At 39.6% G+C, this 27,716-nt stretch overlaps 1 pseudogene; it reads right to left on the bottom strand.

Annotated features, from left to right (window-relative positions):
- Window positions 1–209: 209 nt before the first annotated feature.
- Window positions 210–23,782, bottom strand: LOC149267377 (uncharacterized; annotated as a pseudogene).
- Window positions 23,783–27,716: the final 3,934 nt, after the last annotated feature.

Raw genomic sequence — 27,716 nt, 5'->3', positions numbered from 1 at the left:
TCCCAAAATGTCTACTAATTCGAAGTCAGAGAAGCAATGTTGAAATTCAACCCAATATTTTCTCAAAGTAAAACGAAGCAGGAATCCTTCTTGAAGACACTTCTAGACAACTGTTGATTTCATGGATTATGAGGTTCACTCAGGGAGAAAATTGATGATGGGCTAATAAGGTGTGACACGTGTTCAATATTTGATCGAGGATGACGAATCTAAATAGTGTCACCACCACAAATCTCACCATATAAACGCCTATCAGCGTAATTGTAAGTCACAACATTTGGAGAGAACTTCAAGTATTTCATTGACCGAAAACATATTAATGCTTCATTTATCTCATATACCTTGACGAGAGAATCAAGCAGACAATTATATGTATATAATTTTAGTTTCAAACCTTTCTACATAATTTCCTCCACAATCAAGTATGCCTAGTCTAGTCTGCCTACTTTTCCAAACCCATCTACAAGACTTTTATAAACAACTAAATTCAAAACTATGCCTTTGGGTTTTTCTTCCTCAAAAATCATGTATGCTTCATCTAGTCTGCCAACCCTTGCAAGTCCATCAATAAGTGCTCCATAATTCTCTTTCTATTGCGGTTTCTTCTCGATCTGCTCTGCGGTTTCTTCCAGATCTGCTCCAAGTCTGCGGTTTCTTCCAAACACATGGGCTATATACCTGCGGTGTGAGCTATATATATGCAGTGTGATAGTTGTGGTTTCTTCCAAATGGTGGCCAGCTTCTTTTCATAAATTCTCTCTTTATTGTGGTTTCTTCCCGATATGCTCTGCGGTTTCTTCCATATCTGCTCCAGGGCTGTGGTTTCTTCCAAATGGTGGCCAACTATACCTCTTTCAAACGTGTGGGCTATATACCTGTGGTGTGAGCTATATATCTGTGTTTCTTCCAAACGGTGGCCAGCTTCGGTTATGGGAGATCACCGTAGATTTGGCTAGATACGCATAATAAGAACCCAGATCTGTGAGCTATTAGTTATTGGAGGTGTTTTCTACTCTTTCTTCTATTTTTGCATGAGTAGATCTGTGGCTCTTGCTGCGGTGTACAATTTAGTTATTGAATAGATCTGCAGTATATGTTAGATCATCGTAGATTTGGTTAGCTCTTGTGGCCTTCTCTTCAACAATCTTTTATACGCAGCGCGAGAGCATTCTCCAGATGGCTCCCAGCTTCACAAAAATAGCTGCTGGCTCAGTTCCGTCCACCTCTAGGGGGCAAGCTCCAGCCCATATCGTGAGTGAAGCCCCAGCTCCCACTGTCCAGGTGGTCCAGGCCTCACTCGATGAGGCTTTGAAGTTCTCTGAAAGTGCTCTAATTTGTCGATTCAATGGTTTTTGGCCGCGGCTAACAGCTCTACACAATTGGATCTCGGAGGTATGGAAGCCTCTAATCCCTGATGCAATTAATATCTATCCATATGCTAAGGGTTTCTTTATAGTAGATTTTGAAAACCCTGAAAGCAGACAATGTATTCTAGATTTTGGCCCTTGGTTTTGGGAAAATCAGGCCTATTCATGAGGCCATGGAACCCATCTTTCGATCCCTCAACAACAGTCATAACCTCAACACCAGTTTGGGTGAGACTGCCAAACCTACCCTTGCATCTTTGGAATTTCTCTTCGCTAAAAGCCATTGGAAATGCAATTGGAAAATTTTACTACAGGTGCCCAGAAACAGAGGAATATGCTAGAACCACCTATGCACGAATTTGTGTGGAAATGGACTTCAGTGCCAGATTCCCAGCTGAAATACATCTAACAAGTAAAGACTATGTGTGGAATCAGAAACTCGATTATGAAAGTGTCCTCTTCAGGTGTTGATCCTGCTTTGAGACAGGCCACCTAGCCAAAAATTGCCCAAAAGCCTCCTAGAAAAATTATGCTAGAAAAAATCACCACAGATCTACATGGTGGGAAGGAGCACAGAGAGAACACTACACTGTCATCAAAGAGGAATACTCTCGAGAAAACTCTGAATCACAAGAAATCGGGCAAGAGAGAAACATCTTTCAAGACAAGCAGGGGGAAAGCCCCGCCCAACAACAAAAGAGTGAACTCGACAACCCCTCAAGCATCAACAGTTATGAGGACTCGAATACCGCACAAAATAAATCTTCATTTAACAGCGATGCAGATCTCCTAGACCAAACTTCTTCTCCGACTATCTTCAAAAAGACGAACACAGTGGATCACGAAGCTAAGACACCAATGTCCCAAGAATCAGAAGAGATGAAAGAGATGCAAGATAAAGAAAGTTGGAAGACCGTAGAGAAAAAAAAGAAAGCTACAACACCAATCTCGCCATGAAAGACGAGGAGCCAGAGAATTAGAAACTAAGAAAATTATAGGTCTGATAGACCAATTTGGTCTCAGTGGACGTTAACCATCATCATCATCATCATCAATAAACTACACTAGGAGAATGGCCCTTTATTCTCATTTATTCAAGGAATTGGTAGGCTTTGTTCACCTTTCCTGACTTGCAAAAACCATCAATGGTAGTGTTATATGAAAAGATATCAAGTTCATAACTTTGCTCCTTCATTGCATAAAACAACTTGTATGTTTCATGTGCTTCACTAGGCTTTATAAGAACATGCATTAATATAGAGTAAGTACAAACATTTGGAACATATCCATGCTCCTTAATTTCTTCAAAATTTCTTTAGGCATTGTCAATCTCCCTTGCTCTAATAACAAACTTCAGATATACATTATAAAGTGTTATATGATGTCCTTAAATATTTTATGCCCGCAATCTTTCCTACCCCACCTAAAAAATTCTTAATAAGGGATGCATATACAACAATGTTTGGTGCATGACCGTCATCCAACATCCTTTCAAATATCCTATATGCTTCATCAACCCTGTGTTTCCTGCGTAAACCATCAATTGGAGAAGAATATGTTACTGCATCTGGCCTACAACCATTTTCTCTTAAACTCTCAAAAAGGTTGCAGGCATCATCCAACCTCTAAATCTTGCACAACCTATCAATCATGATGTTAATTGTCATTAAATTTGGAAACATACCTGTCTGTTCCATTGTATCCTGTACTTTGTAAGCGTCATCTAATATACCTACCTTTCATGGTATATAAAACATAATATTATAGGTGGAGTGTTTAGGTTCTGCATTCTTTTTCATTTCAGTGAAAAGGATATAAGGTTAATCCACTCTACCTCTCCTTCCAAGGCAAGTAAGAATACAGTTATATGCTATGGCATTAGGTTTGCATTAATTTTTATCTCATTATATTTAGTAAATTTTAAGCATCATCAAACTTTCCATCATTTTCAAAGCCCATAATTAACATGGTATATGCATAAGCACATGGAACCTTTATGGTGAGTTTTGTGTTCTCAAACAATTCTTTCACTTCATCCAATCTATTTTCCTTGCAAAGTATGCCAATCATAGTTGTATAAGTTACTTCATCTAGGGTGATATTTTGTGCCTTAATTTCATGAAAGAAATTACAGGCCATATCTATTTTACCTACCTTGTCAAAACAATCTATGCAGACATTATACAAGACAATATCTACACCCAATCCATTGCTTTTCATTTCATCCAACAAAGAAAATGCAACATCAAGCTTACCATCCTTGGAAAATGCACAGACCAGGGTTGTAAAGAGATGGGTATTCACTTCATACCATATCTCCTGCATTTCTTTAAACATTATAAGTTCCATGCCTGGTTCGTGAGCTTCTACAAGTGCACCAATGAGAGTTGTAAAGGCAGAGAATGCAAGCCCAAATTTAAACTTTCTCATAGCAAGAAGCATATCAACAAATTTCATCAACATTTTAGAATTTATAAAGATCTATACCAGTTTAACACAAGTAACATTCTTTGGCTCAAATCCAGCTATACTCATCTCCTCAAATATTTCTTGCAGATTATCGTAGTGTTTGTTGTTAGCGAGGAATATTAAAAGTGCATCATATGCTTCTTGATTGTGTTGATTACAAATTGTTTCTAGACCCTTTTAAAATAATTAAGTTCCATGTCCACAATCTCCTGCCTCTTTAATAAGATGAGACTTACTATTGATCCTTTCAATAACTTCTTCCACATCTGGTCCCCACGTATCTTTATGAAGAATGTTTCATATTTCATTAAACTCATATCCCTTTCTTTCTTGTTGGCTATTATTATCATGCTCTTTCCCACATCCAACTTACTTGCCTTGATCAAAAGATCCAAAACATCCATTTTGAAATGAAGAAAATTTACTCCTCCAACACAATAACCATCGGGTAACATAAAGCCCATGTTGGTGATGAATATTTGCAACTGCAAGGAAAGTATCTAGCCTTAATAACAAATACCACCTTTTATTTATTCTTAAGGATCCGGACAAGGAGAAATAAACCTTGAAGTTCAAGGGACTAATGACAAAATGAACAAAGACCAACAATGACAGTTAATTCCTGAACAGTTGATTGACACTTAAAATAACTAGTAACACAGCTTCATAACTTGATTCTTTCCCGATGACAAGTATTTGTGTGATGTATGCATTCAAATTGAGATCAATCACATACATGTTGGGAATTAGAAATAAAACCTACCAAAACCACACAAAAACTAAATTGTAAAGATAAACCAAAAATCTAGATGTATGAAATTTAATACCAAGGTTTCTTGGGTAGCGGCTACAATGATCAAATAAAATGTACATTGTGGAAACAATTAACATCGTGTTGATTATGGTAGTCAAAGAAAACTTTATAAAACAAGTAACTTGTCGAATTGAGGCTTCTGTGATCCATATCAATTTATGAGAGATTCTTCAGCGTAAATCACATAGAATATCATTTGTCGACGCGTTTCGAACCAACTAGTGTGGTTCATCGTCAAGACAAGTTGAAGAAACAGATCCAGCTTAGCATGTTAAATAGTCTGAGCAGAGTCTCCAACGGCTAATTTTGACCTTGGGACCGGGGTCAAATTATTAATATTATTATTACTATTATTTATTTATTTATTTATTTATTTATTATTATTATTATTATTCAATTTTTAATAAATAAAATAAATTTTAATTGGTGTTAATGGTTAGTTAAAAAACTAATTCATTTATTTATTTAATAATTAATAATTATAAAGATTATAATAATAGGTTGTTAATAAAAGTTAGTTAGAATTAATAAAAATATAGGAACGAGGTAACTTAAAAAATAAAAATAATTGGAACGAGGTAATAAAAAATAAAAATAACAATACATAAATAAATATTAATGTATGTAAATTAAAGAAGCTGGTTATAGAAGGTACTAAAATAAATAAATAAAATTATTAATATTATTATTACTATTATTTATTTATTTATTTATTATTATTATTATTATTATTCAATTTTTAATAAATAAAATAATTTTAATTGGTGTTAACGGTCAGTTAAAAAACTAATTCATTTATTTAATTAATAATTATAAAAATTATAATAATAGGTTGTTAATAAAAGTTAGTTAGAATTAATAAAAATATAGGAATGAGGTAACTTATAAAATAAAAATAATTGGAACGAGGTCATAAAAAATAAAAATAAAAATACATAAATAAATATTAATGTATGTAAATTAAAGAAGCTAGCTATAAAAGGTACTAAAATAAATAAATAAATAATAAAATAAAAATAAATTAGTTAATTAATTAGAACGTAACAAATAACCATAATAATAATAATAATAAAAGAATAATAAAAATAAAAATAAATAAATAGATAAATAAATAAATAAAACGAAAATAAAAATAAAAATCAATAAATCAATAATAATAATAATACGTAACAACAAAAGATTATCAAGTTAAATAAGTTAACTAAAAAAAATCATAATCCTTCAATTAGGAAGAGAGGGTTGGGATCCAGCAGCTGCTTATCTTCCATTCGTCCTCTCTATTGAGATTGTTCGGTCTTTTCTCAATTTCAAGGGCTTCGCTAAATTTTCGGTGATGGAATTGCGAAACCCTAGCGATAACACTCGCCTCCTCTATGCAAACATGATGATTGGTACTCTCTGCATGCTCAGCTAAAGCAGAAGACTTGGTTCTCCTATGCCTGAAGTCAGCTGCATGATCACTAATCCTTTGACTAATGGAGCAACCAGTCTCACCAATATAGGGTGCCCCATAGGAACAAGGAATAATATAAACCCCTTTCATGTCCTTAGGGTTGATAGGATCCTTCACAGGTTTGAGGGATTTACGGATGGTGTTGAGGGGTCTAAAGGTCGAGGGGACATTATGCCTCTTAAGAATCCTAGCAATCTTATCCGTGGTCCCCTGTACATAAGGAAGATGGACACCTGGGACCCGCTCTTTCGGTTCTCTTTTAGCCAATGAATTTTTGGTAGCTTTGAGGAAAGCTTTCCAACCCAGGTACTTGCTGTAACCATTCTCAACAAAAACATTAAGGAGGTGGGATTTCTCTTTCTCAAAGCTTTTTTCATTAGAGATCCTAAGGGCCTGAGTAGCTAGGGTGTTAAGAACACCCAACTTCTGGGTCGGGAAATGGTGGGAATTGGCATGAAGGTACTGCTCCATATGTGTTTTCTTTCAAAACACTTGGTGGGAGAGGGAACCATCACTATTCTTAGAAATAAGAATATCAAGGAATGGGAGGCAACCATTGACTTCCTGTTCTTTGGTGAACTTAATGGCTGACGATTATAATAATTAATAATTATAATCTTTATAATTATTAATTATTAAATAAATTAATTAATTAGTTTTTTAACTAACCATTAACACCAATTAAAATTTATTTTATTTATTAAAAATTGAATAATAATAATAATAAATAAATAATAGTAATAATAATATTAATAATTTGACCCCGGTCCCAAGGTCAAAATTACCCGTTGGTCGAATTAGCCGTTGGAGACTCTGCTCAGACTATTTAACATGCTAAGCTAGATCTGTTTCTTCAACTTGTCCTGACGATGAACCACACTAGTTGGTTCGAAACGCGACAAATGATATTCTATGTAATTTACGCTAAAGAATCTCTCATAAAAACAAGTAACTTGTCAAAGAAAATTTGTGGGGGTAGTATGCAAGAACCAATTTGATGTATGTACACAGTACACATGGACTTTGTTAACAGGAAGTCATAATGTTGGAGTATCTGGTGTCTTATAACAGAAAATACATGGAACCTTCAAAATTCCATAATCTAAATAGATGTTGAAATTGAAACAGGGGACTCAATTGTAGAGAAGGATTGCTTTCACATTGTTCCTTCATGTAAGTAAATGGAAAAATAGTTGCAAGCTGATAGTATCAATAAAAACATAACACCAAATGAAGTAATATTGGAGATGAAACAAACCAATGAAAAAATAGTCATAAGTTAACAAGGGAAAAATGGGTTTGTTTTGGTTGCAAGACAAGGTCATTTCATACATTCTCATAGACTAACAATATAATTGAAAACTGAAGGATACAGGTATTTGCACAAACATGTCATTTTATCACTTGGACTCTTCAATGCCAATTTACCATCCATCCATCTATCTACATATGCTTGAGTGTGTATGCATAAAGATAGGGAAAGGGCCTTAAAACAAGGATTTGTACCTGACATCATCGGATTCTCCTTTGATAGCAACGACGCCATGTATGTCCAATAGAGTTGAAGGCTAAGTCACATAGAAAACATCAAACCCAAGTGTAACACTTTTAGTAGAATGCATTTCTTGTTTGAAGTTATATAGATGAAACAGTTGAAAATGAAACCCATCGATTTTTTCAGAACTAAAAGGGAGTTGTGGTGAATTTGAAGGAGATCGATAAATTTAAGTCTGATCTGATCGACCTCTTGTGGGTTTCTGCAGGTCTGTTTGTTGAGCGTCTGGTGCGATACCAAGTACTTGCAGCGATATTTTTTTGTGGATTTCTAAGGGCCAAGGGTTAGCACTATGAAGAAATGCTCACACCTTTGTTACATGACGGTTGAAAGGTGTGGTGCAGAAGGTTTGTTTGTTGATATTCGCTACTAAACCAATGTACTTGCAAGGATATTATGTTGGGGATCTCTAAGGGCTAATGATTAGCACTATGAATAAATGCTCGAGCCTTGGTTACACATTGAAATATGTGGTGCAAAATTAAAATGATAATATTCCTTATAAAAGTAAAACCATGACAACAATGAAGTTAAATTGAAGTGTATGTTTTCTAACTTGAAAATAGTGGGAAGAGGACATTTCAATTAATTTTGTTAAAACTAGTAGATTGAGGGTAAATTATCTCATAGAAATAATTTCAATAAAATGGATGTAGGTTGGTTTATTTAAACAAATAATATTGTTAGTTTTTAGTTTAATCATAAATACATAAAAACATAGAAAAATGATAATCAAGTTAAATGTTATTTTTCCAACTTTGAAGTCATTTATAATTTACCACTAAACCATTTATCATATACACTATTTTCCACTTACTGCATGATTACCTAACATTATAAACCTAATTTTCCACATGTATATCCTCTATACATGTATGTGAACATTACAATGTGTCGATGTAGTCTCTCTACAACCCTTGCTAGTGGCAATAATGTCACTTCACTTGAGGCTTGGATTGCTTAAGTGTCAAATAAAGTATATATACTTTACAACTAAAAGTAACCACTATTCCTTCCCTCTCGCTCTCCTCTCTCCCTCACTCTCTCTCCCCTCTCTCTCAATTCCTCTCTCTCTCTTCCTTCCCCTCTCTCCCTTTCTGTCCCACCTCCCTTTGTCTACCCCCTCTCTCTCTCTTCCTTCCCCTCTCTCCCATTTTTTCCCACCTCCCTTTGTCTACCCCCCCTCTCTCTCTCCCTTGTCACTCCTCTCTCTCTCTCTATCTCTCTATGTATTTTTTCTTTCCCTCCTTCTCTCCCACCCTTAAACTCCAGCTCTCTCTCCCTCCCTCTCTCTCCTCTCTCTTTCGAATATTTACAAAAAAAAATTAATAGTGGTGAGAATAAAGTGTTTAAATATATCTCAAAAGTAATTATGGTAACAGTCACTTAGGTATCAAAACAAACCAACAACCTCAAGCCCATGTGGGAATACATATAGTTCAAATGTTTAAATAAATATGTGTCATATATATATATATATATATATATATATATATATATATATATATATATATATATATATATATATATATATATATATATATATATATATATATATATATATAGATATATCTTGTGACAGGATTGAAGGGAGATAACAATCCTATGGTGTGGTATAATATTATTGTGGTGTAGCGTGTAGAGGTAGGAATTGGGTGAATAAGAGGGGACAAAGTGGACTTAAGTACATTACAAGTTACTTATGTCTCTAATTAGAACATAGACATGGATATACAATGTATGAGCTTAAAGTAATGGAACTCTAATTGTATATATGAAACTAGGAGGGTTCATTGTAAAGGTATTAAGTGTCAACATAATACTCATAAATTTAAAGGAGGAATATGATTAATATTCCAATTACATCATGAAGAGATATGTCAAGATGAAGAGAAATTGTTGTTAAACTGTATTTATGCCAGTGGAAAAAAAAAATAGTGTGCAAATGAGGTACATTCACTTATAAGTTTATATTGTTGAAGTAGCATAATTAAAATGACTGCATAAACAACTAATTCGTATTATTGTAGTACTTGTTAGGTAGTCGTATTTTTGTTCCTAGACTAAATTAGTCATTCACGTTAGTCATTTTTAGTTGTATTACTTATTAGCTAGTCATATATTTTAACCCGAGACTAAATTAGTCATTTATGTTAGTCATTTTTATTTTGGTCACTTAAGATTGCTCATTTTTGGTAGTATTTCACTTGGAAAAGTTGTGGTGCCTAACTTTTTTAGTCACCTAGTCACTAATTTCTCATTTTCTACTAGTGAATGTACCATAGCAAGAAGTGACTCATAAATTGTACACATGGTTTCAAAACCAAGTCTCATGCCTTGTTGCAACAAGTCTTCTATTGGTGTAATTCCATTCTTTGTTTCCTACATGTTTTAAACCCCATTATAAATCATAGATTTAATATAAATGTTGTTATGGTTTATTAATTATAAACTCAGAGAAGTAAAATAACATAGATACTTACAAATTCCACAATTTTTTTTTATATGCCAACATATACTCACAACCCATATTTAACTCAATGTCAATCAATTCTCCCAATGTCTTTTCTTTGTATGTCAGCACCCATTTGAAGACATTCAACGATGGTTGTTGTAAAAAAACTTAAGATATACAAAAATTAAACCTTGAGTTGTTATAAGGAAATATTAACAATTACTCTCAAACTTTGATATCAACCATTTTCTGCTTTTTCCCATTTTATGTGTTGAATGAGTTCCATTTTGTTTTCTTTTCTGCGAGAAAATACTTCAAAATTAATGTTTAATGCTAAATTATTTTTTTATATCTACAAATTCAATCATGATTACAAACATTTGAAGCACGTTGTTGTTGAGATGACTCCTCCTGTGATGCAATTATGCCCATTTCTTTGACCATCTCCTTGTACACTTTTTTAGGCATTCCTACTGACATGTTTCGCATATCAGCTTGTTGATCATTTGATATTTTCATAAAATTCTTGAAAAGAATAATAAATTGTTTCTATATCGATATATGAAAACTAAACATAACAAAATTGATATTAATAAATGAATGGTTTGTATTAATATATACATATAATCCTACAAAATAATTTTAATTAGGAACATTACCTTTTGAATGATTATTTTTTGTTGTTGTATGTTTTTGTTATTGCAAGTCTAATTGTTGGCTCGGGTGAGTCATCAGGGAAAAGACCCCAGGTTCAAGCAAGGAAGGCCAACAATATTCCATTGTAGTCTAGGACATCGCTGGCATTTTAACCTCACCCTGAAGGGCAAAGAGTCTCACTTGAAGCGCGCCACGACCAAAAGGGGAGAAGGACTCAGCATGGAATTGATGGGGTCTAAGTTAGACACAAATGGTCATACACATATGCATTCATAAAACATGGAACAAAGATAATGATATCCTAAACTCATACATAGGGACTCATCATATATACCACAAAACTAACAACATACTAGTATTGATATATCAAGCACCAACCTCATGTAACAAGGAGACTAATTAAAATTTTGATAAGCCATAGTACAAGATGTACAATACACTTATGATTATTAACAATCCTCAACTTGAATTACATTAAAGTGATGGGAACATAATACATTATAACTTGGCTTCTTGTCGTCAACAATATAGAGAATACCCGGCTCAGTAGCTCAAGTCAGATCTACTTCCGCAACTTAGTTCCCTAGTTTCTAGCCCTTCCTGCTTCTGCTCTTGTGTCTGCGTACCTCCTCTGCAGCCCAATCCTTCATTGTCTTAGCAACAACCCAACGATCAACAAAACTCAACAACAATAGTAGAAAAACCACCAACAACCAACCTCTTCCTTTCTGTTCTTCCTCTTTTTATATCCTTCCCGGTTGCCTAGGCTGCTATTTCTCACTCGGTTGCTTGCTTCCTTGGCTACCTTTGCGCTTTTCGGTCTCCTTAGCTGCCTTTACCTTACACTACCACCTTTCCATCACCTTCCCGTAACTTCTCATTCCACCACCCAATCGTTGTTGCCATTTGTCTTTTCCTACCCTACAGTTGGTCAAAACTGGTCAAAACTCTTCAAAATTAATGAAGGCTCGAACAGGACCCGACCATAATTTCTTGACTCGTCCCTGAGTCAAGTCTTTTCGACCTCTGGTGGCTCTGTTGTTGTTTCCATGGGTTCTACAGGTGGCGGTTGTGTTGCTACTGGCGCTATTTCCAATGTCTGTTGTGCCGACACCTCTGTTGCTGTGATATCTTCTTGCGGAATAGGCATCCCTTCCGTTTCCAACCTAGCCTATGGTGTGGCATTTGTTTCTGTGCCCCTTTCTTGACCTTGTGACTCCTTCGTTCCAAACGAAGGCTCCAACTCAGAGACTGTTGTTGTCGTCTTCTTCCTAAACTCACTGTATCGCTGGATAGCCAAGTTCTAGTTTGTGAGGATCACGTCTGCACTTTGTGTAAATGTCTCGTCTGATTGTGATGTCAGGGTTGTCAATCTTTGGACCTGCAAGTCATCTAGTTGTTGGCTACTTGAATCGCATGCCTCTTTTAATAGCAGGACCTGCATTCACACCAGGGGTCGCAAGTCTCAGATTACTCTCTTCGTTCTGGCTGACTCCTCCTCAATTGCATTAACCTAGGCTTGGAGAATGCCGATTTATTTATTTAGTTGTAGGAGCTGAAGAGGATCTATGCATGCCCTTGTGTTGGCAAATAGAAACTGAATCTTCTCTCGCAACAGGTAGACTTGGTGGTTCTTTAGAGCTAGAATGCTTGACCAGTCATGGACCTTACCCATTAAGGCATATCCATCGATGAGGGCGTCGACTAGTGCTTGTTTATTTGTCTCGAGCACTCGCATCTAGCTTTGAACTAAGCGTGTATATATTTCCACAGGGTCTGGCAGTGCGGACCTTACGGTCTCTATCTTCTTATTCATTTCCGAATTTGTGGTTGCTAGGCATATGCACGTCATCTGTATGTGATCGCAGTAGTCGATCAAGGAGCAAGTCGACATGTCTGCCCATGCTTCTGTGTTGGCTTTGACGATTGTTGGCCACATGGATTGGAATCTCTGAGTAAGCTAATCCACTTGTGCTTGTAACCTTGTATTTACCTTTTGCAGGTGATCGTGTTCTTCCGTTACTGTGAGCAATTGCATTGTCTGCTGCTCATGCTCCTTAGCCAATTTCTCATGCAGGCCCTTGACCTTGTGGGCGGCTTGCTGAATGAAAGAAAATAATTGGGCTGATGACTAGTGATAAAGTGTATCAACCCTCATTGTGTCTGGTTCTGGAAACTATTGTTGTAGGGGTAGGCTACTTGCAATGGATTTATCGGAATGTGAGGCGAGTGAATGCTCTTGCTGGGATGGTTGTTGTGATGGTGGGGTGAACTGTGGTGTGGCTGGGGTGATACTAGGGTTTGGGGGGACTGTGATCTTTATAGGGAGAGTGGGTAGGTACGGGCTAGTCCTTTCTCCCTGCCAACTGGTATCCAGGCATCTTCCAGGCAGTGGGTCCAGTCCTAGCGTCGGTGTTGTACTCTTATTAGGTGGCATTCCTAAGGTCGAGGTGGCACCGTCCTTCCAGCCAGTTGACTGAAATTATGCTTTCGCAGATATTCTCCTATGGTGAAGGGGAAGAGCTCAGACACCGTTGTGGAGGTGGAAGCTGTTTGTGGGGATGACTCCCATGACTGATGTATTGCAGTGGTTGCGGTGTTGGGGATTTCCTCGACTATGGTAGTTGCGGGAATTTGGTGCTCAACCTCAACAATGAGATCAATGACTAGGGCTAGGGTGCTAACTTTTAGCTTTTTGGTAGCCAAATTTTTGAGTTGGGGGGTGCAGATAACTCGCTTCTTTTGTGGCTTGGGCACTGGTGTCGTGGAGGGAGCCTAGGCTACACCTGCGGGAGGTGTCGTTGAGAGGGGTGGCATTATAATGGGGAACAACATAGTTGAACCTTGAAAATGTTTGGGATATTCACCCTCACCTAGCTCGAAGCTTGCGATTGTCCTCCTTACCTCAAACATTTTCTCCTCCATTTGGAGCAGCATTGGTTGGAGTACTTCCATTGCGCCCTTCTGCTGCTACTTTCTACCCCCTCTCCTTCTTGGTTCTGTCGCGCCATAGCTCTAAACAGGTACCTAGGCTTCCCTTCTGTTATTTGATAGGCCACTCCGTGCTATGACTCTACCTCTCTGCGCAAGGCTTCCTCTATCAGACTAAATCTTTGTGGCCTTAATTTAAATGTGGTGGGGTTAACACACCTGGTTTGAGATAAGTATGCCCGTGTGAAGCCCCAAACCATAGGTCACTCAAGAACTCGTCCAGGTGAGTCCTGGGTATTCTCTCTACGGACTAAATGGCGTCCACCATCTGTGCGTACTAGCTCCTGAAGGTCATTTCATTGATTTCCTTGATGTTGGGATCCCCCAATTGTTGTGGGGAAAAGTATCCGACTCGGAATGACCCTATCCCTACTCTAAGGGCGATAGTTCCTTAGCAACAACTGAAAGTAAAACTTTGATATTTTCCTTTATGAAAGTACAGAGAAGGAAGAAAAGATTGACCAACCGATATCCTTCGCTTTTGTCGATCTTGTCTTCTCTCTTCGTCCCTTGCTCCCAGCTCCTTGTTCCCTTGCTGGCCCAGCTACACAAAGATCCTACACAAACAAGAGAGGGAAACTACAAGAAACATGTACTCATAACTGATGCATGGATTAGAGTGAATCAGATATACAAGTAAATACAATACATCAATGCAATACAAGTATATAGGAGAACATTCAAAGCTTTATTGATAGAAGTAAAAGGTTCTGAGAAGGTTACAACCATCAATGGCTCCAATCCAGCAGCACCTCCCCAGCAGCAAGAAATCTCCTCTTCACCTCTATAAAAGCAATCACCCAATAGCTCTAACTGTAAACCAACAGCACTTCCTTGCTTTGCACAAAATTCCAGCCTCCTTAGACCTCATGAGAGAGCTCTATATATAGGGTAGAAGGAGAAAGGATGAGTCAGCTTGAGACTGACATAAAGCTGCCTTGTGTCCTCTCCCTCTTCAGTTAAACTTCAGTTCTTGAGTCCACTTGGAGATCCTTGCTTCCACATGGAGATCAAGTACCTCTTACTCATCATAGGGCGAATTCCTTGAACCAAGTGTCAGTTTGGAAGCTTCCTGGGCATTTGACACCTTGCAGAATGACTGTGCCACTTGGCCAATCTCGCCCAGCGCAAGTAGCCTTCATTGGATTTGACTTTCAGCGGAGGTACAAGGAGGAGCAGTTGACATTCAGCGCAGATGCTCAGTGGAGCAGCTGACATGATCCAAAAATAGCCTGTTTTTGAGTGTTTTCAGGTGGAGAACTGATAGGAAGTGCTGTGGTTTGCTGACCTTGTTCCTCTAGGGGTAAGAAAAACATGTTTAGGGACTTTGGATCCCTGTAATTATCGACATTTCATGCTCCATGCTGCGAGGCACAAAAATGTCTATAACAATTGCCCCCTAAAGTATGAGGCCGTTTATCGGGTGAAATGCTTTATCCAGAGGGTCCAAAGTTCATTCAAGTGCTGAGAGGTGCCCTGTAATACAATACATTATTTTTCATTCTGTTTTCATGATCTAGCTGAGGCGGGCATTCCCATGCTCAACTTTATAAACACATTTTGGTACATAGAACAGACGATCGTCTGATGGTAGACTGATAATTCTCTGCTGAAATTATCATCCTTTGAGTAGGATGATCACCTGCTGCAATGATGTACATGACAAATGCTTTTATATTTCCTTGAATATATATCGCAGCCCGGATGGATGAAACTAGATCCGGGGTCTTCAAACTCGTTCGATCTTCACTCTAAGTACAGGTCGATCCATGTGAGAATTGCGCTGAAGTCGAACATGGAAAGACATCGCTTGATTACCGGTCAATGATGAAAACCGTTAACAAGCGCGAGAGGAATCACCGATAATGATAATGACCCTCAAGGTACTGCAGTACAATTCACGTGGCGTGAATAAAGGACTTGGCGTCGAACGCCACGCAAAATCTTCTGGTCGAAGGTCATTGATGTATACCTGTCGCCGGAAGTGAGAAACTTGCCATTGAGGCATGCAAGTTTCAAAGTACTGATGGGGTTGTTCCTAGATCAACTTCTTGGATAATGAGCTGAAGTCGACAAGAAGCGATCCGTCAAAGGAGGGCCTTAATGAATCCCACATCAATGACACGGAACGGAGCTAGTGATTTTAGTGGAGGTGAAAACAAACTGTGACATATGATTCAGGGTGGCGATCATGAATGGATGAAGGATAATGTATGGCAGTGGATGGGACACGGTTGACACTTTCAGAATGACCTCTCTTGAACATATAACGACACTGATGCGATGGATTGGTAACATTACCCCAAAATGTGGATGGTTTGGCGAAGACCATGGTGATGAGTCCGGTGAATGAAACAACCCAACCCGATGTGGTACGGAAGAAAAGTGTCATGTTCAAGAGCGACTTGCTACCATTAAGCTTTGATGTTCTCCCAATTTTTCCCCAGTCATTTCTGACCAGTACCTCTTTATTTTTGTCAAGCTTGAGGAGGATAACATATGCTTGTTCTATAACCTGCCCTTCGGGCAAGCCCATCGCTATGATTTAACGAGCTTAGCGATAGGGAAACTCGTTCTCGTCTAAAGACAAGTTTGTCGCTATTTAATCATTTTAACGAGTCTAACGACAAGGAAAACTCGGTCCTTTTCATTTTTAGAGAGTCTGAAAAGGCACGAAAAGTTAACTCCAAAATTCCTTTTTCGTCATCTAATCCCTTAAGTCCGAAAAAGTATAAAACAATACAGAAGGGATGAATTTTCGGTTGCTTTAACGAGCCGAACAAAACAAGCGCTCGATCTTTTTGTGCAATAATCCCCCAGGTCCAAAAAGATTAAAATCTAGAGGAGGGATAGCTTTCCGGTAGCTTTAACGAGCTGGAAGGCCAAAACTCGGCAAACTTTTCATATTTTACGAGTCAGTGAAAAGAGCTCAAAGAAGACTCGTCTTTTGAGGAACGAGTGATGAACAGGGATAGCAGCAGATTCCAGGTACAGGTTGGAATTCTCCAATCACGGCAGCGTCACAAGGATGGCTAAGTGAAATCACTCTTCGCAGCTATTCCTCAAAATGGGTAAACAAACATATGGAGGTGAACGATTGGCCAAATGAACGGATGGAGGTGATGGCATATAAACACGACCAAGGGCTTTTAATATGGCTTTCAAAGGTTACTTTTCTCGAGGTTGTTTACCGGTTCATTTTTTCTGGATGAGCTCGAACTGCTAGGGAAAGATTGCTCACAATTTACGTTTATTTTTTAACGAGCATGAACTTCTGCACAAAAACTGCTCGATTCTTTTGCATGCCCCCAGCATCATAATGACGCATGTCAAAGGAGGGTGCCCCCCAAGCTTCATTGCATTCATCTTGGTGGTTGGAATGAAGGTTTACCTCGGGGATTTGTTTCATTTTTTAATGAGGTTGACACAAGATTAGAACCGCCCTCAGGACTCCTTATTTCATTTTTTAACGAGGTTGACATGAGTTAGGAACTATCCTTGAAGCCGACAAAATATTTAGGAATCTTCCGAATCCAACCAGAAGATTGGATTAGATTTCATTTTGTAGGTTTCCACCATGGCCACTCCCGCCAGATTACTTGGAGGCGGTAGGGCGAAAGTACCCATTAAGGCAGGGTCTTTTAGGAGACCTATTCCGATATTTTGAAGCAAATGATTCCTTCCATGGATCATTGGAATGCTTCCTGTAACTTGTGAACTGTTGGGGAGAAAAGTTTGTTGGTCAACGATTTTAATTCCTTCTTGGAAGGGAAATGCAATCTTCCTGAAGTAGGTCGACACAACCACGGCCATGGCATAGATCCAGGGCCTTCCTAGTAGGATGTTGTAATCGAGGTTTCCATCAATTACTTCAACATCAATTCCTACTGTTTTGCCCCCCAGTTCAACTTGCAAGTTACTTAAAATCCCGTATGGAGTGTATGATCGTCCATCAAATGCTTTTAACGACGTTGACGATTTCGACAAGGGTGGTGAGCCTAAATCTTTCCAGCAACTCATCGACATAAGACATGTAGATGCCCCCTCATCAATAATTATTCGATGAACAGTTTTGTTGAGGGCTTTCACTTGAATAAGGAAAGCTAGTTGAGCTGGTAACTGAGGGTCATATCCTTTATGATCAAAGGCCACAAGATTGGAATCCATTGGGCCAATCCCACCTATTGCTGATAATAAAGCTTGCTCTTGGGAGGGGCAATTTTGTGGTACTTCAATTGTCGACATAGTGGACGGCGATTGGAACAGGTCCTTTACTATATTATAATTCTGTGCTCCTTTGGCACGAGGATTAAATGTCGATTTGTGTACTACTCCCTTTGGCGACTTTATCATTGGCTCAGGAACGATGGGTGGCACAACTTCGGTCAAAGTTGTTGTTGAACTACTAGTTCGTTCATTAACCTTGTTGTTCGACAGCTTTGGATTCCCGTAATCTTTACTCCTTGTCAAAGCATTATTCTGTTGCTTCGAGGTAGACAACATAAGCACTTGGGATCCGGAAGCATTTTGATTAGCAACCAGATTTTGACTTGGATTAGGAAACGGATCAGTCAATACTGCTGGGGTTTTTGAACTCTTGAAGAGTTTCTTAACTTCAGCTATATGTGGACAATATTTCGTCCAATGATCCTCATCACATATATGACACCCTGCCGGGGGTTTCCTTTTTCTTCCTGTCTTTTTCTTCTTGCCCCCTAGTTGCTTCAGTTTTTTGCCCTTGTCGGTCGACATGGCATTTACTTCTGAGGCAAGAAGTTTTTCATTTGCATTTTGACTGTAAATTTTGTGCTTGCCAATCACGTCATCGCCGGTGTGAGAGTCATTGTTTGATTTAGGAGGAGGAGGAATTGAGAATTCCGGTCTAGGGGCGTCAGGTATTTTGTCGTAGAGCGTGCCAGACTGAGTATAAACCAAGTCTAGATATTGCGCACGAGCTATAACTTGCTCTTCTGTTACGACTCCCCCCTTGGCCACATCTTCCGTTATGGCCGGAAGTAATGACTTTATAAACCATTCAGCTAATAGCTGATCGGGAACATATGTTTTTACCATCCTACGACGACGTCGCCATTCATGTATATGATCAGATATATGAGTGGCCGTTGTCTGTTTGAATTTGGTAAGGAGTTCTGTTCCCGTTTCATACCTTATCGGTAATTGAAAATGGGTTAAAAAGGTTGTAGCTAAGGTACTGAAGTTTTCGAATGAAGCTCTGGACCCGTTAACGTCCTCTGAAAAAGGCGAAGTCTTATCGAATCATCATTCAGGGTGTTTGATGAACACCATAGATGGAATGTCATCACGTGATTCGACGGGTCTTCACCAGGATTTCCATTAAATTTAGGAATGTCTGATGGAAGTTTGTGTGGAATCGCTGGCCACCAAGGGGCATAAGCAATTGGATCATTCGTCAGCCGGTTTAGATCTGGTAATTCTAGAGTTGCTACAAAGGGCAACTGTTGATTCAGGTTAGGCGAAGCATATCTAGGATAAGATGGAATCGCCTGAGCAGTGGGTCTTTGCATACCAGCATAATGTTGGCAACTTTGACAAGGTTGATGGGTATAACCATTATAGTATGGTTGCCCATTACTTACAAAGACTTGTTGCTCAGGTCCTTGATATGATTGCTGGAATTGCAGTTGTTGAGTTCTAACCAGCTCTGGTTGTTGGACCATTTGCTGATGCCCAATACTAGATGATTGACCAAGATGAGGAGTCACAGTACTTGTTTGATCCTGAGTCACTCCAGATAAGGAGGCACTGACCTGAGGTTGCGATTGAGATGTCGAGACAAGAGGCTGTTGTATGGCAACCTGAGAAACTTGGGGTTGACATACGGTAGGCAGCGCTTGTACTTGCGACGCAATCACCATACCAGGTATAGTGGCAACATTCGACACAGGGCGGACTGGTTGCATAGAATATACAACTCCTGGTTGTTGAGGCAGTATTGGTACCCAACCGCTGGATGTAATTCCAGTTTGACCTGAACTTTGTTGTGAACTCACGGATGGGCATCCTCCCGGAGGAGGTAATGAAAGGGCATACTGCCCCCCATATGGTATCAATCCGCAACTCAAGGGGATCGATTGCCCAGATTGACCTCCAAATGGATCAATTTGGCGAGTTTCAACATAAGAAATACCAGATGATAATCCGGATGAAGAAATAGGAACTAACCATGTCGTTGTCCCTGATTGGACTCCGGCTTATTGTTGACAATTTGCCGGGACAGATGGTATACCAGCGAACATCGTTGGAGTAGCAGCAGGAGGCTCTGCTGCAGCTGTGTCGGACGACACAGTCCTAGATGTCGACGGTTGTTCAGACATATCTAGTCTATCCAAAAGATTTCTTAGCGATTCTACAGGAACTTCCACTTGTGGTGGACTAACTTCGAAGATCAACGAGGGAAGGGTGATGATTATTCTGCTTAAAATAAATTTTATAACGACGCTTTAGACACAACTTTGCTTTTTCATGTTTTAAGAGTCGAGAAAAAGCTAAAGATGACTCTAGTCGCCTTCGATGTATTAACGAGCCCGAAGTGACAAATGCTCGGTTGGACTTTTTCAGTTATAGAGTTTGAAAAAGGCCAAAAGAAACTGCTCTGGAGATCTAGGCAGAGGGTGTGCCAAACCTTTCGCGAAACCACAGAATACGTTTTACGGTACGGGTGGTCGATCTTCGTGAATGCTGTGTTCACTGCATCGCGATCAGTAGGGCGACCGACACGGCTTCCTAAGGATAAAGGATAAATGCCTATAGGGGTCTCCCAATATACGCGACGGTACGCGGGAGCACAAGTCCGTATTAGTGTTATCGTCCCTCAGGAGGAATCACCCACCTTCGTAGAGATTGACAGTCACTACGTTTAACGACGCCGGAACACGTCTCTACCTAGACCTCTATTGTGAGCGTTATGTTACAAAGCGTTTTTAGATTCATTCAATATATTTTAAGTTGATCTTGTTTAGCAGTTTGTCTTTCAGGATCACCACGAGATGTATTGGTACAAATTCCTAAATGCAGCGAAAATGATAAGCAAGCTTTACAATCTTTTTAGCTTTGAAAATCCTAACTACTGAGGGGAGAGAAAAACATTATCTTTCCACACAGAGCACAAAGCACAAACTAATGCACTTTCCCCTAGATCAATCACACAAACTTATCAAAAAATGCAAATGCAAGATGCATGTATTTCTTTTCTTTTCCCTTAATGTTGATGTAGACAAAAGGAAACTGTCGTATAATTTTCGAATTCAATTTGAAGCGTAAACAAACAAGTTTTGTCTAAAATCAAAAGACGCCTTACAGGTACTTGTTTCGACACTAAAAATGTATGAATTCAAACCATAAAATGAAAAACAAACAAACTCAAACAGCCATGAACAATAATAAAACTAGCTCTTAAGATCACAAAGACACTTTTACAGTTCAGGATCTAAGAGGCCACAGCTATACTGGTTTGCTTTTCACAATGGGAAACTGTAACTGAAACAAGAAATACTGAAAGAACAATCACAGTTTCATCACACAACTGAGGCGGAATAATGTCAAGGAAAGTTGGTTTACAGCAAGTACAAATGACAAGCAATCAGCAGCAAAATAACAGTGAAAACAGGGCCAAGACTCAGTGGGAAACCTCAGCAAGACACTGGCTAACTGGTCCAGCGCAGGCTCTGGTCTGTCAAACTGACTCTCAGCGCAGTTCCCGAAGGGAGTACCTGCGCTGAAATGCAGACTGCCTTTGGACAGCCTGCACTAAGACACGAGAGTTGCGTTTACAAGGATTTCCGGGTCATAAAAAGCTCAAAAATTCACTGTTTTTGCTGAAATAAAAAGCTATAGGTCAAGTACAAGCTAAGGGATGATTAAGAGGATGAAAAGCTATCACAAAGAGCACAAGAGTCTTTTGTAGATCAGCTCTTCAAATCATGAATCTGCTCAGAAAAAGAGCAAGAATAGCAGCCCCTCTACTTCGCTTTTGATATAGTAAAAAGCTTTTCGATTTGGTACTCTTTTGTTCAGGAAATGAATAGCAAAGATACTACAAACACCAACAAGATACTAGGCTCCCCAGTGGAGTCGCCAGTTTGTTGTGGGGAAAAGTATCCGACTCGGAATGACCCTATCCCTACTCTAAGGGCGATAGTTCCTTAGCAACAACTGAAAGTAAAACTTTGATATTTTCCTTTATGAAAGTACAGAGAAGGAAGAAAAGATTGACCAACCGATATCCTTCTCTTTTGTCGATCTTGTCTTCTCTCTTCGTCCCTTGCTCCCAGCTCCTTGTTCCCTTGCTGGCCCAGCTACACAAAGATCCTGCACAAACAAGAGAGGGAAACTACAAGAAACATGTACTCATAACTGATGCATGGATTAGAGTGAATCAGATATACAAGTAAATACAATACATCAATGCAATACAAGTATATAGGAGAACATTCAAAGCTTTATTGATAGAAGTAAAAGGTTCTGAGAAGGTTACAACCATCAATGGCTCCAATCCAGCAGCACCTCCCCAGCAGCAAGAAATCTCCTCTTCACCTCTATAAAAGCAATCACCCAATAGCTCTAACTGTAAACCAACAGCACTTCCTTGCTTTGCACAAAATTCCAGCCTCCTTAGACCTCATGAGAGAGCTCTATATATAGGGTAGAAGGAGAAAGGATGAGTCAGCTTGAGACTGACATAAAGCTGCCTTGTGTCCTCTCCCTCTTCAGTTAAACTTCAGTTCTTGAGTCCACTTGGAGATCCTTGCTTCCACATGGAGATCAAGTACCTCTTACTCATCATAGGGCGAATTCCTTGAACCAAGTGTCAGTTTGGAAGCTTCCTGGGCATTTGACACCTTGCAGAATGACTATGCCACTTGGCCAATCTCGCCCAGTGCAGGTAGCCTTCATTGGATTTGACTTTCAGCGCAGGTACAAGGAGGAGTAGTTGACATTCAGCGCAGATGCTCAGTGGAGCAGCTGACATGATCCAAAAATACCCTGTTTTTGAGTGTTTTCAGGTGGAGAACTGATAGGAAGTGCTGTGGTTTGCTGACCTTGTTCCTCTAGGGGTAAGAACAACATGTTTAGGGACTTTGGATCCCTGTAATTATCGACATTTCATGCTCCATGCTGCGAGGCACAAAAATTTCTATAACACCAATGCCCTCCATGGTTCATGTCTGAGTGCAATTGGTTGATCATCAGTAATAGTTTCCATCTACCTCTCTGGAGGTGGCCTCCACTTCCACATTTCCAGTGTCATTACAAAATATCTGAACACAAATTCAGTGCTCCGCCGGTAGACATCTTTGCATGCCTCAAAGAGTTTGTTGAGTACAAAGGCTACCCAATTGAGTATCTCACCCTGGCAATAGTGTTCTGCTATTAAGACTGTGTCCAAGGTGCACTCATTTCTCGTGAAGTGCCTCATCATCTTTCCTGCAATCAGGTAGTAGTCAAACTAAATGTTTTCCTTGTTAATTTTGTCTAGCTTTGTGCCTCCCCCCCCCTGCTCTGTCCCATAGCGGTTGTAAATGTTGTCCTCTGTGGTTTTCTTGCCTCTCTTGGCCCCAACCTGGAATGTTGTGCTGACTTCATTCCCCATGTTTTCCAACATGGTCAATCGGTAGATATCTTCAGCATGGATTGGGTATTCTCTGTCCAGCCATAGGGAACCTCCATGCATCATGCTCGCCAATAGCTTGGTACACTGTATGGTGGCCAGCTGGGTATCGAACACAAGCAGATTTCTCAAGCTGAACAACGTTGACTTCTATAATCCTTTGAAGTCTCCCCTGATTCTAGAGGCCCTGGTGCCATCCTCCCATTGAAATTCTTCTACATATACCTCCCTCTTCATTGCTGGAAATTGGAACACGTCTGTGAAGTCATTGTCGATGAGGTTCGACCAGTCATATTTCCCATACATGTCATACATAACTTCGATTCTTGAATCTAGAGAAATTTGTGGAACTGATGTGATTCTCTTGGCCATTGTTCCCCTTCTTCTGTAGACAATTTTCACTGGTGGTATTTTGTTTCTCCTGTCCTGCTCTTGTTCTTCTGAGTGCTTTTGGAATCCTTCTAGTGTTTGAAATTCTACCATTCCCTACATTCTTCTGAGAGTTATGTAGTCGGTTCTAACACGACATCCCCTGACTGACGAGGCTTTAATCAACTAACTACTCCAGCAGCCTTTCCCTGTATTCTAGCTATCTTTTTGCCATCGTCGGTTGACTAGTACATGCTAACTATGACGTGGGCTTGAAAAGTACAAAGTGGGCTACATGGCATCTTTATTCTACCATGATGGGCTTATTTATTAACTAATTTTATGCTTAATGGAAAATGTTTTGTGACCCTACCTTGACAGTTGCCTTATTGACTTAATCGGGAAATAACTACTCGTATGACAGATGGGATGGGTGCATGTGCAACCATCAATTTTTTAAAAAGTTTGAACCTACGTGTATTCTGTTGATGATGTTTGACATGCACGGCTACTGTTCCTACCAACTAGGCCTGCTGACTCTACTGACACTACCCCCCCCCCCCCCCCCCGGACCACAAATGGGTTGCGGTATCTCTCTACTGACCGCAACCTTATTATGAATACTAATATATATAGATATATATATATATATATATATATATATATATAGTATATTTATTTATTTATTTTTATTTTTTTACTTGCAGAAAGGTTTTAGGCGTGTGCCATTCACCCATCCTGGCAGTAGGACTCCATCCAGTTGCGCGAGTCTCACCGCACCCGATTCCTTTATATGTGAAATTATGAACGGGCCTAACCAGTGCATCTATAGTTTTCCTAGGAACTTGAGGAACTTGTTGTCATAGAGGAGCACTTGGTCACCGACACTGAACGATTTCTTCTTGATGTGCCTATCATGCCAAGCCTTCTGTCTTCATTACTCGACCGATTGATGGAATTCCACCATGAGACGCATTTCGTCAAGCTCTAACAGCTGGCTCAGTCTATCCCGTAAGGCACTGCTATTTGTCATTCATGTTGCCTCTGAAATAAACATGTTGGGTAGTACAAACTCTGTTGGCACCACCGCCTCTCTGCCATATACCAGCTGAAATGGAGTTTGTTTGTGGAGTCTTTTAACTGTTGTTTTATATGCCCATAGTATCGCTGGAATTCTTTCATCCCATTCATCTCTATTGGCTGATATGATTTTGGTTAGCCCTTTTTCCATTATCTTTTTGAATGCTTCTACTGCATCATTTGCTTTTGGATGGTAAGGGCTACGCTTGTGATGTTGTACCATAAAAGTTGTTAATAGGACCTAGATTGTCTTGTTCAGGAAGTGTGTACCTTGGTCACTTGTGAGACTCCTTGGGCATCTAAACCTTGAGATGATGTTCTAAAAAATGAAGCGCGTTGTGGTTTCTGCTATGCAGTCTTTCACTGTGCGGAGTTTTCCCATCTTGACAGGTACTCTGTGGCGATAATTATGTATCAGGATTTGGAGTGACGTGTTGGTGGGGATATTGGACCAATGAAGTCTACTGCCCATTTATCAAATATTTGCATCATATGGACCGGGTGTAGTGGTAGCTCATTACATCGTGAAGGCCTTCCAACTCTTTGACAGACATCGCATTCATTGGCGAATGCCTTCGAATCCTTATGTACTATAGGCCACCATAGTCCCGCTTGTAGTATCTTCCTTTGAGTTGCCTTACGCACTACATGTCCTCCTGCAACCCCTACGTGGTACTCCCATAAGATATCTTCTCTTTCATAAAGTTCTAAGCCCATTTTGCAAAGGTGTCGTACTATGAGTTGGTAATCCGCTTCTCTGACCACCAGGTACCTTTTCTGCATTGCGGTGTAGCCCTATGGAAAACTTCCTGTTGTGAGCAGAGTAGTAATTTCTTGCAGGTGGTTAGGTATGGATTCTATCCTAAACAAATCGACATCGGGTAATCGTTTATCTATTTCTCCATCGCTCTCTCCTGTCTCCAAGCGATAAAGGTGATCCGGGCCTACATTCAATCTACCCGGCTTAACAACTACTTCAAATGTGAACTCTTGAAACAATAATAGCCATCTGCATATTCTTCCCTCCAGTATGGGCTTGTTTACTAGGTATTTCAGTGCAGAATGGTCTGTGAAAAATTTGAATGGCGCCCCCAGCAGGTAGTGCCTAAACTTTTGTAGAGAGTAGACCATCGCTAAAGCCTCTCATTCTATTATTGTGTAATTCTTTTCCGTTGTGGAGAGCTTTCTGCTTGCATAGTATACTGGATTATCCATCTTCTCCCGTGGTTGTGCTAGGACTGCTCCTAGTGTTATTCCAGACGCATCAATATGTACATGGAACATTTTATTCCAGTCAGGGTACACCAAGATGGGTGCAATTACTAACCTTTCTTTTAGTTTGTCCAGCGTTGCTTGACAATATGTTGTCCAAATGAATCCTCTATATTCTTTAGCATTCTCTCCATTGGGGTTGTTATGGTTGCATAGTTTCTGATAAACCTTTTGTAGTACCCTATATGGCCTAGAGTTGCTCTTAATTTTTTATGTTGTGGGGTGGTTCCATGTGGATGATTACTGCTATTTTGGCAGGGTCCATGCAGACTCCATCCTTACAAACAATATGGAAAAGAAGGGTTCCAAAGGGAACCACGAAAATGCACTTCTTCACATTTAAAGAGATCTGCATTTGTCTGCATCTTTCAAACATTACTCTCAACATACTGGTATGCTTTTTCAGCAGGGTGTACACTGTCCAGTTGTCCATGTAGACTTCTAGGAACTTATGAATATAGTGTGGGAAAGTTGCTATTACAATCCTTGAAAAGACCATTGGCACATTATTTAATCTGAATGGAATTACATTGTATGCATACCACCCCCACTCCGTTGTGAATGTTGTTTTCCTTTTATCTTCTTCGATTCTTCAGACCTAGTGGTAGCTCGAGAAGCCATCTGTGAATGAGTAAGCCTCATTCCCCACAACATTGTCTAGGACTTCATCATTGAAGGGTGTGGGGAATGGGTCGTGCACGCATGCATTGTTCAGGCTCCTATAGTCAATGCATACTCTAATCTTGGTCACATCCTTCTTGTTTTGAATCACTATAGGGCTTATCCAGTCAGCTTCATCGACCGGAAAAATGATTCCTGCATCCAACATTTTATCAATCTCCCTTTTAACTTTTTCTTTGACCCTTGGGTTCAGTCGGTATGGTCTGTGCTTCACTGGTTGGACTCCTGGTTTCAAAACAATTTTCATTTCTCCCAAGTTACCTTTTATCCCCTTGAGCTCAGCTACCGAAGCTGGGAACAGGTCCTAGTATTCTTGTAGCAAGTCAAAAATTTCTTTAGTGGTCTATTCATCCCAGTAGTCTCCTACTGATGCTATCTTGGGTTTATCCTCTATCCCTACATTCTGCTTTCTCAACTTCACTGGTAGGATATGAGCGCCTTCTGTCAAGGGACTCTCATGGATCCCCCTTTCTCCCTCTGTTTCTTCAAAGGCTAGGTGTCTAAGCCCTTCCAATCCATCTTCTTCTAGTTCTGCGTTGATTTTGTCGCAGGTTACAAGTCCTGGAGATTCCATGTCAAATAAGTATTTTAGGAGGTTTTTTCCATGTTCCCCCTCAACTAGCGTCTCTAGAGTGATCAAAACTCCTTTCACCACTTGAAGCACTTCTATCATTTGTTCTTCACTATCCTTGAACGATAAATCGCCAATGAACTGTATTTTCAAGGCATCCCAAGCAGTCGTTTGTCGTCGTAGTTCATCATGGATGTACCACGCCCGAGGGATGGCGCTGAGGGTGTGTATAATGCACCCATAGGTTCCTTGGCAGTCCCTGGCTTTCCCAGTTGGTCGTGCACCTTTTGACATGTTCCTCGAGACTTGAATTCCCCATGTATTATTTTTGGT

This window comes from Pinus tabuliformis, chromosome 6, assembly GCF_031772625.1.
Source record: "Pinus tabuliformis cultivar Carrire ecotype Pingquan chromosome 6, CPIR1, whole genome shotgun sequence".
NCBI lineage: Eukaryota > Viridiplantae > Streptophyta > Pinopsida > Pinales > Pinaceae > Pinus > Pinus tabuliformis.
Note: the sequence above shows the minus strand (reverse complement) of the source record. Positions and strands in the feature narration are given on the sequence as shown.